Source organism: Callithrix jacchus, chromosome 4, assembly GCF_049354715.1.
Source record: "Callithrix jacchus isolate 240 chromosome 4, calJac240_pri, whole genome shotgun sequence".
Classification (NCBI taxonomy): Eukaryota; Metazoa; Chordata; class Mammalia; order Primates; family Cebidae; genus Callithrix; species Callithrix jacchus.
The window spans coordinates 20,137,328-20,152,572 of record NC_133505.1 but is presented as its reverse complement, the minus strand read 5'-3'; the positions used below and the strand labels follow the sequence as shown (position 1 = coordinate 20,152,572).

General features: G+C 40.0%; 1 long non-coding RNA gene across 1 annotated transcript; it reads left to right on the top strand.

Moving 5' to 3' along the window:
* Positions 1-6,595: 6,595 nt before the first annotated feature.
* LOC144582253 (uncharacterized) lies at positions 6,596-14,957 on the top strand. The gene is made up of 3 exons (XR_013534694.1): positions 6,596-6,801; positions 14,095-14,198; positions 14,739-14,957. It is a non-coding gene; the product is annotated as an uncharacterized LOC144582253 (long non-coding RNA).
* The last annotated feature ends 288 nt before the right edge of the window (positions 14,958-15,245 follow it).

Sequence of the window (15,245 nt, the reverse complement as noted above, 5' to 3'; positions counted from 1 at the left end):
ACCACCAAGGCACATGTATACCTATGTAACAAACCTGCACATTCTGCACTTGTATGCCAGAACTTTACGTATAACTTTTTTAAAAATTATAATCCTCTGTGTATAGTTTCAGAATCAGCATGTGGTTGATGCCATGAAATTGTATGAGAGAGAAAAGAAAAGTGAGAATAGAATCTTGAATACTGGCTAAATGAAGTTAGGAAACCAGGGAGGGAAGAAGATGATTCAGAGCCTTGAAATCTAAATAGGAGAATTTCCAAAAGCTTGTGGTGCCAAATGCTGTAGAGAGATGAAAGTAAATATGAACTGAGAAAAAGCCATTGGATTTGACCACCAAGAAATGATCGGTGACCTTTGAGAAAGCAATTTCCATAGACTGCTAAAGTCAGTAAACCAACTACAAGGAATTAAGAGTGGAGAATGATAAATCAGTGGAAGCAGAGAATACAGACGATGCTTTCAAGAACACTGGCATTTAGAAGGAAAAAAATAGGAGACTGTCTTAGGAAAGAACAGGTCAAAGGTCAGTTTCTTTAAGACAAGTGTGCCTCAACCTGAAGGAGGGTAATTATCAAATAAGATTGAAGATTCTTAGACAAGGCAGGATGAGAGGGGGGAAGAAGTTAAAAAATAAATAAATAAGTGTAAAATGAAAGACTGAAGATACAAGTAGGAAGAGGTAATTAGTGGAGCAAGTTTTTCAGAGCAAACAAGAGGAAATGTATCGGCCCAGAAGACTGTCACTTTAGAGAACTAAAGTCAAATTTCTTCCGCTGAGAGTGTAGAAAAACGAACACACACTTAGTAAAAGGAAATACTGAAGTGAAAAATGAAAAATTTTGAAAGACTTGACATTTTCCTTAAACCAGGAGGAGCCAGTTACAACTTCTACTTCTGGGTAAATGAAGTAGACATACTTTTTTCTATTCCTCTTGCTAAGTACAACTAAAGTCACTGGGCATTACAGCTAAAAGAAACATAAGAAGACTCTGAAAGGTAGAAAGAAGAAAGCAGACCAGCGAGAAACTTCAGGACGCAAGGAATAATATCGTGCTGAGTTCCATAAGTTTTATTTTTGTTTCCTAAATCCTAGATTTGGAGCTAAGAAGTCAATCCAGAAATCGCAACAAGCACAGGAAAAATAAACAAACAGAAACCTCAAGCACCAGGCAAGGAAGAACAGCCTAGCAAAGACGGAAAAACGTGCAGGCCCTAGTCATTCTACTCCAGCAAAACCCTGCAGAATTTCTGAACCCCTACCACACCCACGCCGGCAAAGATCAGGTGGAAAGCCTAGACTTCCATTCTCACGAGGCTGTAACAAGTGTTACATAATGTGAGTGGAGGCCACAGGAACAGTAATAGGGCACTGCTATGCTCCCCATCACATAGCTCTCCGTGGATGCCTAGTGGGGAGCTGAATCTCCCTGTCTCTGTCAGCACTAACAAGGACCCCCTAGATTTCTTCCCCTATATGACAATAATGAGGAGTCACCACCACCCCCATTGTCACAGAGCATCAGAAGAAGCCAATCAACACAGAAGATTGAAATAAGATCCAGAGTCTTATGACATACTACCAAAAAATATCCAGGCTTCAACTGAAAATCATGTATCCTACCAAGAAATAAGGTCTCAAATTGAATGAAAAAAGACAGCCAACAGATAACAACATCAAGGTGACAGAGATGTTAGGATTACCTGATGACAATTTTAAAGCAGCCATCATAAAATGCTCTAGTAAGCAATAACAAACAGACTTGGAACAGATGAAGTTGGGGAAATTTTCAGTGAGAAATAGAATACTCAGCAAACAAATACAAAATATAAGTGAAACCCAAATGGAAGTTTTAGAACTGACAAACATAGTAACCCAAATAGAAAACTCATTGCATAGGCTCAATAACAGAATGAGAGAGAAAGAAAAGAATTAGAGAACTGAAATAGAACAATGGAAGTTATGAACTCTCTTCTTGACTAGGCCCTAATTTTGGGGCTTCCATATTCATCTCTGTTTAGTTCAGTTTTAACAAGAATCCAGCTGGGTCAGTTTAGTGAAAATCCCCCACCCATAATAACTGATCAAATTCCTTATCCCCTACCCATAATATCTTATCACTCTTGCATGCCTTTGGCAATAATCCTGTCAAGTCAATTTGGCCAGAATCCCCCTTAACCCTGAAGTTCCTCCTAGTAATTTTCCATCTACTGGCCTCCCCCCTCCACTGCTCACCCTGCTCCTGGGGCTATAAATCTCCACTTGTCCTGTTGTATTCAGAATTGAGCCTGATCACTCTCTCCACAGAACTCCATTGTAGCATCCCCCTTTGAATAATCTGCCTTATCATTCTTTAACAAATATTGAGAATAATTTTTTGTCTTTGATAGAAGCCCAAAATATCGAAAGTATGAGAAGGGAATACTACGAACATCTTAAACACATACATCTGAAAACGTAGGTGAAACGAACTAATGCTTTAAAAGTATACATACCGCAACTTATTCAACATGAAAAAATAATTTAAATAGTTTTAAAACTATTTCAAAAATTGAATTTGTGATTTAAACACTCCCAAAGTAAAAACCTCCAGGCTCAAACAGTTTTACTGGTGAATTTTGCCAGGCATTTAAAGATGAATTAACACAAATTCTATAAAACATTTATAAAAAATAGAATAAGAAGGAACTCATTCCAATTCATTTTATAAAGCTGATATTACCCTAATGCCAAAACCAGACAAAAACTATTATGAAAAAAGCAAACCACAGACAGCTAGCCCTCCTGAATATAGACCCAAAATTTTTTAATAAAATGTTTACAAACAGAATTCAGCAATGTGAAAAGAAGTATATACCATGACCAAGTGAGATTCATTCCAGAGATGCAAGGCTGGATCAATATTTGAAAATCAATCAACAGGCTAAAGAAAAAAGAAGAAGAAAAATTACTTTATTGTATTTTTAATGCAGAAAACATCTTTGTCAAAATTAAACACCAATTCTTGACTAAAACTCTCAGAAAAATAGGAATAGACTTCTTCAAATATATAAAGAACATATACAAAAATACTTACAGTTAACATTTAATGATGAAAGACAACGCTTTCCACCTAAGAGCTGAAACAAAGCAAGGATTTCCACTTCCATCATTCTTATTCACCATAGTGTTAGAAGTTCCAGCCAGCACAATAAGGTAAGAAAAGGAAGTTAAGGCATATATATATCAAAAGGAATAAATTAAACTGCAAAATAAAACTAATAGAAAACATAATTGTCTACATAGAAAGCCTAAGAAATTTACAAATGTCTCATAGAAATAGGCTGAGTACGGTGGAAGGTGGAGGTGAGAGGATCACTTGAGCCTAGGAGTTCAAGACCAGCCTGGATAAAAAGACAAGACCCCATCTCTACAAAAATAAAAAAAAATTAGCCAAGCATGGTGGTGTAGCTTATAGTCCCAGTTCTTGGGAGGCTGAGGCAGGAGGATTGCTTAAGCCCAGGAGTTCAACGCTGCAGTGAGCCATGATTGCACCACTGCACTTCAGGCTGGGCAACAGAGGGAGACTTTGTCTCAAACAAACAAAAAAGTCATAGAACTCAAAAATTAGTCAGCTAGGTCCAGAATATAAGATAAACATACAAAATCAATCATATTTGCACATACTAGCAATGAACATTACTGAGTATATATCCAAAGAAATATAAGTCATTCTATTATAAAGACACATGCATGCATATATTCATTGCAGCACTATTCACAGTAGCAAAGACATGGAATCAATCCAAATGCCCATTAGTGATAGACTGGATAAAGAACATGTGGTACGTATGCATTGTGGAATACTATGCAGCCATAAAAAAGAACCAGATCATGTCCTTTGCAGGGACGTGGATGGAGCTGGACGCCATTATCCTTAGTAAACTAACACAGGAACACAAAACCAAATACCACCTGTTCCCACTTATTAGTGGGAGTTAATGATGAGAACACATGGACACATAGAGGTGAACAATGCACACTGGGGCCACTGAATGGTGGAGGGTGGGAGGAGGGAGAGGATTAGGAAATAACTAATGGGTGATTAGGCTTAATCCCTGGGTGATGAAATAATCTGTACAACAAACCCCCATGATGCACATTTACCTATGTAACAAACCTGCACATCCTGCACAGATACTCATGAACTTTAAATAAAAGTTAAAAAATAAAAAGAAATGAACAATCTCCTAATAAGAGAAAGAAAAAGAAGAAGACCTTGTCAGAGCCACATAGCTTTGGCTACAAGGTGCTCTGACCCGTAAAACCAGGAGAAGGGAGAATAACTCAGAGAAGCCAAGTCTGGACTCAAGGAGATCTATCTTCCTTTAGAGATTTAAACATTTAAACACCCCCAGGAGATCAGAAAAACTCAGGCCCAAACAACCTTGGTTTCCACTGTTTTCCCCAAATGGTTTCCAAAATCCATTTGAAGTCTGCTACTATTTCTGTAAGGACTAAAATGAGAATATCCTTAAAGTGTTAATTAGTTAGGCTTTGTCATGACTGTTAGTGATGGTAATTATTTAAATGATACTGGTTAATTCCTTTTTATTGTTTCACATAGTTTGATTTATTTGCTATTTATTGGTTCACTTATATAATGAATATGGTTAGATTAATAGATTTTCAAATGTAAATTCATTTTCACTAATGTTTATGAGCTACATTTGTACATGTGGTTTAAATGAATACACAACCAGGAATCAGGATTACAGTATATTTTCAGAGTAATAAAGTGAGAATTCAAATATGTTGCAGAAATAAATAAGATAGGCAGATTCACAAAGAAAACCGCCTACCAGAAACAGGAGGCATAGCCAAATTCAGCCTCACAGTAAATAGGTCTCATTTTCTTCCTGACCCACCCAAAATGAAAATTGTCAAATAAGAAGCCCGGGGTCACAGATACCTCCGTATGATATGTCACTGAGAAAGGCTTCTACACTATCCTACTTGGTCCTCTGTTTGGGGTATCCTGGCAGTCAGAGGGTTTCTGAGATAAGCACTTCGGGCAGCTTCTCTGCTGGCTCTGCTGGCTCATGCCCTGCCACATGTAGCTGCAGCTCCTACGGAATACCATGCACCAGGGTGAATGAAGAAGACCAGGGAGCTGCAGGAGCTCCGCTGCAAAATCCTTTGCATGCTCAGCACCGCACAAGCTCCTCAGCTGATTGAAGGTAAGGAAATGACCAGAAATAAGTTGCTTCCTGACTTGGGATGGATGAACCTCTCCCAAGCACGAGGGTATTGCTGAGCACACCAGGAGAATCCACTGGCTAAGACGGGCCTTGGTGCCCTAAAAGAACGATTTATATTAGGTGGAAGAGCAACTGAAATATCTCCTCACTTGTTGATGAGCCTTTGGAATGGTAAAAAATTAATAATAAAATATATGTATATTTATATATAAATCTATAAATACATTTTTTAATTCAAAGTTTGTATTCTGAATTCAAAAATGCAGTTTTTGAATACAGATTTTGAATAAATATTTATGTTCACTAATATTGATAGCTACATTTGTAGATGTGGTTTAAATAAATATACAACCAAAGATTAAAATTACAGTATATTTTTGGAGTAATAAAGTGAGAAATCAAGTATGTATTATATACGTCTATGTGTATATATATGTGTGTCTACCCATGTGTGTATATGTGTAAATATACATAAACATGTATCCATGTGTATATATATTACATATTATATAGAATAAATATTTTCTGAGCATGCAAATATATAAAATAATTATATAGCATATATAATATATGTTATATATGCATGTGCACATATTTATGTGCATATTTATATATACACACATAGACACACACACATATATATACCCATAGACATATACAATACATATTTGACTTCTCAGATATATATATCTTTTTACTGACCACAGAAGCAGGCCGAAACAGTGATGAAGCGCTTAATGGCCTGAACGAGCCAGCTCAGTCCTTAATAAGTGCGGATTTACAAACCAGTCAGCCTTCCATAAAGGAACTGTTTGTTAGAGGGGCAGGTTGAAGATCAGAAAGTTTTAATAGCCTGCCAAATCTTCCAGATAGTAATGACTGTTAAGAGCTGAACTGGGTTCTCCCAAAATTTATACATTGAAGATTTAACTCCCAATATCTCAAAATGTGTCTGTATTTGGAGATAGGGTCTTTAAGGACGTAATTAAGTTAAAATGAGGTCATTGGGAGGGCTCAAATCCAAGAGGGCTGGTGTCTTTATAAAAAGAGGCAATAGGGACACAGATATACACAGCAAAGACCATGTAAGGACAGAGCAAAAAGGTGGGAAGAAGAAGAGGAGACGAAGAAGGAGGAGGAGGAGGAGGAAGGAGGAGGAGGCAGAAGGTGGTCATCTGCAAGCTCAGGAGAGAGGTCTGAGAAGGAACCACCCCTACTGACACCTTGATCTTGGACTTCCAGCCTCCCAAACTGAGAAAATGTTTCTGTTATTTAAGCCACCCACTCTGTGACTTTGTTAAGGGAGCCCTAGCAAATTAATACAATGATCAAATTTAGGTTTGCATCAAGTCCTACCACTAAAGTGGGGGCTAGCAGCTCCCTTATCCCAGCAACACACTAATGGTATGTTATAATTTTAAGTACCAGAGGATTGATGCCATTTTTAACTTTAAAACTAGAAAAGATCTTTGGTTATCCCTATTGTAATGTCATTCTTTTTTGTCTTGATGTTTCCTCAAGTGGACAGAAAGAATTACTGCTGACAAGCAAATTGTGAATAAGGTAAAACTTACTGTCATATTTTTCAGCTGTCACCTATGTACCATGGACACTTGTGGCAAATCCACATTATTGTTGTACTTATGTAACCTGTAATTTTTAGACCTAATTCTGTTTTTCTTTTAAATTCCTCTCATAAATAAATGTATAAGAAGAAGATAAGGCAGGTGCTATGGCTCACACCTGAAATGCCAGCACTTTGGGAAGCAGAGACAGGCAGATCACTTGAGCTCAGGAATTTGAAACCAGCCTGGGCAACATGGTGAAACCCTGTCTCTACAAACAAACAAAAAAAATTAGCCAGGTATGATGGTGAATGCCTGTGGTCCCAGTTACTCAGGAGGTTGAGGTGAGAGGATCACTTGAGCCTGGGAGGTCAAGACTGCAGTGAGCCATAATCACTCCATTGCACTCCAGCCTGGGTGACAGAGTGAGACCCCATCTCAAAAAGAAAGAAAAGGAAGGGAGGGAGGGAGGGAAGAAGGAAGGAAAGAAGGAAGGAAGGAGGGAGGTAGGGAGGGAAAGAAGGAAGGAAGGAAGGAAGGAAAGAAGGAAGGAAGGAGGGAGGTAGGGAGGGAAAGAAGAAAGGAAGGAAGGAAGGAAAGATGGTAAGGAGAGATGAAGAAAGTTTCACATATATGAGAAATTGGGGGCAAGTGATCATCAAAAGCTGGGTTTGCCCTTAGGGATTTGTGTGAGCATCATTCATTTATGAAACACTATTTACATGTTTTAAACTAAATAATGTTCATCCTCCAAATCAATTATCATTGGGGATGTAAAGCAAGGTAAGAGTGGATATGTGGAGTCTAGTGTTATGTTAAGAACCTATCATCCCAGGAATCAGCATTTTGTGGTTGCTAAGAGCATGAGCTGTGTAGACATTAGACCTCTACCACAGTCTGGTCATGGACTCTGCATGAATTATTCTACCATATTAAGTCTGCCAGTCCATCAGTAAAGTGGGAATGAGAACAGTACCTCAATGTGTTCACTTCCACTCACAATGCTGTGGAAGGAACTGGATTTACCCTCTCATCTTAACTAAGAAACAGGCAGACTGGGTGCAGCAGTTACTCAGGAAGCTGAGGTGGAAGAATCACTTGAGTCTAGGCAGTTGAGGCTGCAGTAAGCCATGATCTCACCACAGCACTCTGGCCTGGATGACAGAGTGAGAACCTATCTCAAAAAAAAAAAGAAAGAGAAATAGGCAGGCTGAGTATGGTGGCTCATGCCTGTAATCCCAACATTTTGGGAAGCCAATTCAGGAAGATTGCTTGAGTCCAGGAGTTCAAGACCAGCCTGAAAAACATAGTTCTGTTTTTTCAACCTATACACTTCACCTTGTCAAAGACAAATTTTTTAAATTTTCTTTGTTCTATTGATAATTCCTTCTCTCTTATCTTTTAACAATACATTGAAAACACACACAATGAGGTTTTTTAAAAAAAAGAAAGAACGACATTTTCGTTAGTAGATGTAGTTTTTAAGGTGGACCTAGAGGATAATTCTAACAAATACAAATAGGAAAATTAGACCCTAAACTAAGAAATAACAAGAAAGTCATGTTTAAGTAAAGCAGATCAAGGTGTCAACATTTATGGCAACATCTTTTTTAATAAAGAGAATGCTATCCCCAGATACACTTTGCCTTCATAAACCACTCAGTCAGGGATAGGGGTAATTTGGGCAGCAGACTAGTATAGTTCAGGGTGTCAGGAACATAAATACATCATTAAATACAAGCTGATACCAAACATAACAAGATCGTAAAACGTGAATCTGGGATTTAGGGCGTAGAGAAAGATACAAGACCGAAAAGAAAAGAGGACAAGAGAGAGCTTGGCTGGAGGCTTTGAGGTCATTGCAACAGCACTTTGGTGCCACTGAAGCAAAGCAAGACAAAGCAAGACACTGTGACATGGCCACACTGACCCATGCACTCTATGTGAGAACATTGTGATGTGACATGATCATATGAACCACTAGAAAAATGCTTAATGGTTTTAAATTATCAAGTACTGTAGGAAATAGACTGCCCACCCTGTCCCCAATCCCTGCCTGTATTAGTCTGTTTTCATACTGCTATAAAGATACTATCCAAGACTGGGTAATTTACAAACAAAGGAAGTTTAATTGACTCACAGTTCCACATTGTTGGGGAGGCCTCAGGAACCTTACAATCATGGTGGAAGGCAAAGAAAAAGCAAAGGCACGTCTTACATGGTGGCAGGTGAGAGTGAGTGAATAAATGAGGAACTGCTAAACACTTTAAAACCATCAGCTCTCCTGAGAACTATCACCAGAACAGCATAGGGGAAATTGCCCCCATGATCCAATCACCTCCCTCCCTCCACATATAGGGGTTACAATTCAAGATGAGATTTAGGTGGGGACACAGAGCCAAACCATATCACTGCCCCTTATTCTGTTTCTGGACTTCTCCCCATCATCCCCAGTCGCTAATGGAAAGAGCTCTGCCCAGATAGCCCGAGCAAAGGCCCTGCTCAGAACAGAACAGAATCCACAGCCAGAAGAGGACAGAGCATAATGCCCACAAGTCACCAGCCTGCTTACATCCATTCAACTCCAGAGACCCCCAGGGCTACCATTCTTTCTTCCTATTACACTCTCCTTTCTTCTGCCGGCCCCAACCTTGTCAATAATTTTAACATCACAAAGTCCCTAGGTTTTCATGCCTCTGGAATAACCAATGCCTAGTGTGATTTCAAATATCTCCTACATCATGTTTCTCAAAGTGTGGCCCATGGGACAGAAGAAATGCCATCACCTTGGAGCTTGTTTCGCTCCAGAAATGCAGAATTTCAGGATCTACCCAGATGGACTGGACCAGAATCTGCATCTAAACAAGATGCCCAGGGGATTCATGGGGATCTTTTTTTTCAATGGAGTCTCACCCTGTTGCCCAGGCTGGAGTGCAGTGGTGTGGACTCCACAAGGTTGGAATGCAACCTCTGCCTCCTGGCTTCAAATGATTTTCCTGCCTCAGCTTCCTGAGTAGCTGGGATTATAGGCATCTGCCACCACACCCAGCTAATTTTTTGTATTTTTAGTAGAGACCAGGTTTCACCATTTTGGCCAGGCTGGTCTTGAACTCCTGACCTCAGGTGCACCTCCCTCGGCCTCCCAAAATGCTGGGATTACAGGCGTGAGCCACGGCACCTGGTCAGTCAGTATCTTTTAACTTTAAAGGCTAAGAAGCATTGCATCACCATTATCCCCTGAAACTCTTACTGCCTACTGACAACAAAACCTTCTGTATACAATTTCTATAAAGATATCTCTTATGGACTGAATTGTACTTCATGCTTTCACCCCCACCAAATTTATATGTTGAAGCCCTAACCCCTGATGTGACCCCCCAGTTGTTTGAAAACAATAATTTTCAAAAGAAAAGAAAAGAAACTATATTCCCAAAGAATGTATTCCTCAAAAATGCATCAAGAGTAAAAACACTATTAGAAAAACACTGTCTGGGAAGTCACCCTTATTCAGAAAGAAAACCAAACATCAGCAGAAAATAAAGTGAGCGACGTACTTATGGGAACATTCAGGATGCACGTAAACAGCATTTCCATGGATTCACTGTATACTGTCTTTGGGGTCCCTGTTGCCAAATCATGAATCATGTTGTAAGATAGCAAGGACTTTCAGACACTTCCAGAAGTGCCCATCTTCCCTTGGAAAATGCCCAAGATACACCGACCTTATGTCAAGTTCCTTTAAACAGCAAAAAAAAAAAAAAAAAAATTTCCTTGTGAAGAAATTCTAGAGTCATGAAAATACTTAAAACAGGATTGTATTCCATTTAGCTGGTGATGGTGAGAATGGGAAAGAACCTGGAAAAAGAGACAAGATAGACAAGAGAGGTCTCTCACACCCCAAAGATTCATTCACTTCTTCCAAAGACTGTATCTTCTCTAGATAATTTCAAGAGGGGAAAAAGAGACAAGATAGACAAGAGCGGTCTCTCACACCCCAAAGATTCATTCACTTCTTCCAAAGACTGTATCTTCTCTAGATAATTTCAAGGGGGGAAAAAAGTGGCTCCAGTTCTAAATGGCTCCAGTTTTATTTCCCCCAAGCACTTGCTAAGCTGAAATCTGTCCATGTACAACACTAATAAAATCACCAACTCCTCTTGATTGTGATTGTGTAGACAGCCATGAGCATAATGAGTTTGTTCTCCATGTTACTAAGATCACAGGAGCTATGGAAAAGGGTCTGTCTTAAAGACTAGATGTGTGATGGGAACAAATCTTCCAGTCTGTTGCAGATGTCCTCAGAGGAAATCATGTTTGTATGAAAATTGTGTAAGGTAGTCAACTGATGGAGCGTCAAACGTGAAAGGACAGTTCAATGAATTTACAGTGCAGATAAAAACAGAATTGAGCCATGTGACACGTTTACAGCCTTGCTGTGGCATTTGTAGCAAAGATGTCCAAAAGACAATTCTAGTGCAGAACATTTAAGTTTCTTAAGGCATTACAAAATAAGTCACATAAAGAAATAAATATTTTACATAATTCCATCTCTGTGATATTAACACTCATATGGCACTTCTAATTCTGCTTATGAAATACATAATCTAATTTAATTCCTACAACAAATGAGGTTATTCGCATTATCATCATTACTCTCATTTAATGGATGAGAAACTGAGGCACAGAAAGATAAATTAGCCCAGGTTTACACATCTCATGGGTGCAGAGCTAGAATTCAAACCTGGGACTCAGCTGGGTACGGTGGCTCATGCCTGTAATTCCAAAACTTTTGTAGGCCAAGGCAGATGAATCATTTAAGGGCAGGAGTTCAAGACCAGCCCGACTAACATGGGGAAACTCTGTGTCTGCTAAAAATACAAAATTATCCAGGTATGGTGGTGCATGCCTGTAATCCCAGCTACTCGAGAGGCTGAGGCAGGAGAATCACTTGAACCTGGGAGGTGGAGGTTGCAGTGAGCTAAGATCATGCCATTGCATTTCAGCCTGGGCAACAAGAGCAAAACTCTGTCTCAAACAACAACAACAACAACAAGAACCCTGGGCCTCCTGTTAGCTGTGGGGAGAGCCACTGCACTGTCCCACCCTGTAAATCCTCAAGGTCCAGCAAGTCCAGGTGTAGAGAGGCAAGCTCCCAGTGGCAGGAAAACTCAGGTCCTGTAAGAATCTCTGAACCATCTGGAACCTTTATTCTGAAACTCAGACAGATAAATTTGTCAATACTTGTCATGCTCCTTCTGCAGATTGCTGGGTTCCAAGTCCCAGATCTGCAACTTAACAGCTATGCAGCCAAAGGCAAGTCACCTAATCTCCAGGCCTCTCAGTTTCCCATTTCATAAAATGAAGAAAAGAATAGTTTCACTTGTGTCATAAGTTCATTTTAAAGATCATATGAGTTGATATCCTTACAACCATTTGAAACCACTCTAGCCATATGGTAAATGCCATGGTAGCTACTGTTATCCCTGGGTAGATGTCCATGCCTGATTCATCCTTGTATCCCCCACAGAGCTGAGCCCATAATAGACATCAGTTAATATTGGCAAAGTTAAACAAGCAAGGCTTTAGGAAAGAGAAGACACTTAAGAAGGCCTCCTATAAGGAGTGAAATTTGGAAAAGCAGAGAGATTAGAGAAAGGCATTTTAGGAGCAGGAATTGGTTGAAGGTACTGGAAGAGTAGGAGGAGCCAAGGTAGTTGATACGGTTTGACTGTGTCTTCACCCAAATCTCATCTTGAATTGTAGCTCCCATAATCCCCACATGTCATGGGAGGGACCTAGTGGGAGGTAACTGACTCATGGGGCTGGGTTTTTCCCATGCTGTTCTCATGATAGTAAGTCTCAGGAGATCTGATGGTTTTATAAAGGGCAATTCCCCTGCACATACTCTCTTGCCGGCCGCCATGTAAGACATGCCTTTTTCCACTTTCACCTTTGGCCATGATTATGAGGCCTCCCCAGTCATGTGGAACAGTGAGTCCATTAAACCTCTTTCTCTTTGTAAATTACCCAGTCTTGGATATTTCTTCACAGCAGTATGAAAATGGACTAATACAGTAGTCCTGTGGGACTATAAGGAGACAAAGCCAACTAGAGTGGAGGACTCTACCTGGAAAGTAATGGGAAATAACAAAGAAAAGCAGGGTGGGGCCAAAAGATGAAAATCTGGAATAATCCAGGCTATCTCAGGTCTGTAGCCCTCTCAGGTCTATGCTTTTCTCTTTCCATTTCTATGTGGTTAAGAATCTTTGTAGATGGCTGGGTGGAGTGGCTTCTGCCTGTAAACCCAGCACTTTGGGAAGTCAAGGTGGGCAGATCACTTGAGGTCAGGAGTTTCAGGCCATCCTGGACAACATGGTGAAACTTCATCTCTCTAAAAATACAAAAATTAGCCGGGCATGGTGATATGTGCCTGTAATCCCAGCTACTCAGGAGGCTGAGGCACAAGAGTTGCTTGAACCTGGGCAGAAGTTGCAGTGAGCCAAGATGGTGCCACTGCACTCTAGCCTCAGCCTGGGGGACAGTGGGAGACCCAGTCTCAAAAAAAAAAGAAAAAGAAGAATTTTTGTGGACCCATTGCCTAACCTTGCTATAAGTTCTATTATAAAGCAGTGTTCTTTAACAGGAAAAAGTAGTAATAATAATATCTTACTGTTATACTGTGCTTTAAACTTTTTGTGGCATTTATGCATTTATTATCTCATATAATAAACATCGCTCTTGCAAGCTACACTAAAAAATAATACATTATTGCATAATATGTATAAATGCATTATTTTCTGAGCTTGCGTTACAACTTAAATTAATACTGAAGGCTAAGAAAATACCTCATAAGTCAGGCTTATCCATCAAAAACCAATTAGTAAAGATTAACAGTTTGGTTTATTTGCAAGCCCTATTCATTCTCAATTGATTTTCTATCATAAGATAGATGGAAATTGGTCCTGGCTTGACTCAATCATTGGATCTGCCTACTTCTGATGAGTATTCAATGCATTATGGGAAATTTTAGTTAGGGATATGTCAGCAAAGGGATTTCCATCTGTTACAGGCCAAAAGCTAACCAAAGACACATATGACCTTTTGAGTACTGTAACTCTGCCAGGATAGACTGGTTGGAATTGGTTCTGGCCAGTCCTGGGCAATCTTCCCCAAGAGAGATAGAAGCGCCACCGGTAAATGCTGACTTTAGCCGAGATCTCAGTATTACTAACAGGGTGGAATGTTGCAATGAATATGATTTCACACTCCTTTTCATTGACTTTCTCAACAGGTAGGATGAGGGCAGTTGTAAAGGGAAGGAATTCGGGAGCCCTTCGTACCATGACACTTTTGGAAGAATGCTTTCAGTCTTTCGACCCCCAAAATCACTCTAAAGTAAGTGTGTCCGTTTTACAGATGAACAATCCACCCTTGGGCTTTCAAACCTAGCAGTGGCAAAAGGATCCTATTGCCCTCAGGTCTAGACACACGCATCTTGAAAAATAAGTTCAGGGCCAGGCGTGGTGACTCATGCCTTTAATCCCAGCACTTTGGGAGGTGGTCGAGGCAAGCGGATCACGAGATAAGAGATCGAGACCATCCTGGCCAACATGGTGAAACCCCGTCTCTACTAAAAATACAAAAACCAGCTGGGTGTAGTGGTGCATGCCTGTAGTCCCTGCTACTTGGGAGGCTGAGGCAGGAGAATCGCTTGAATCTGGGAGGCGGAGGCTGCAGTGAGCCGAGATCATGCCACCGCACTCCAGCCTGGGTAACAGAGCAAGACGTCTCAAAAAAAAAAATAATAGGAAGTTCAGGTGATCCCTGAGTCAGATGGGGATAGCAAATGCATGCTCCTTTTTTTTTTTTTTCTTATTGAATGACAGTAACTTTTATTGTATCTCTTCTCACTTCTGTTTTTTGTTTTGTCTTTAGGGTAAAGAGATACAATTACTCTGAATGATACCATTTCAGGGCCCATCATAATGGGACTCTGTGTAATTTGTGAGTGATCAGTGGAGCAGAATCAAGCATATACCACTTAGGCCTCTGGAGTGTCACCTCAGTTGTGGTGTTTCTGTCTCCCTACACACTGTACTCTGTTGACTGCCAAGTATTTTCACTCTGCCATGTTACAGGTAATAAACAATCCATTTCCAGGCAATTCTTCCGTTGCATATTCTTGATGAAAGGTGGCTGGCAGGCACCATACTGCAAACTGGAAACCCTTTGTGTGAACACATATCCTTCCCTGTTACTGCTACTTCATTGATTTAGGGCTGGCATTTACTAGAGCTCTCCTTCAAGATTCCACAAATTGGGCACCGTTTCCTCCCTCTACCATTGCCTTACTAGGGCTGGTCATTTTCAACTATCATTTTCTTTCAAGTTGGCATGAGAAGCATACACAAAGCAGAAAGTGATACAGTCTATTATTCTGTT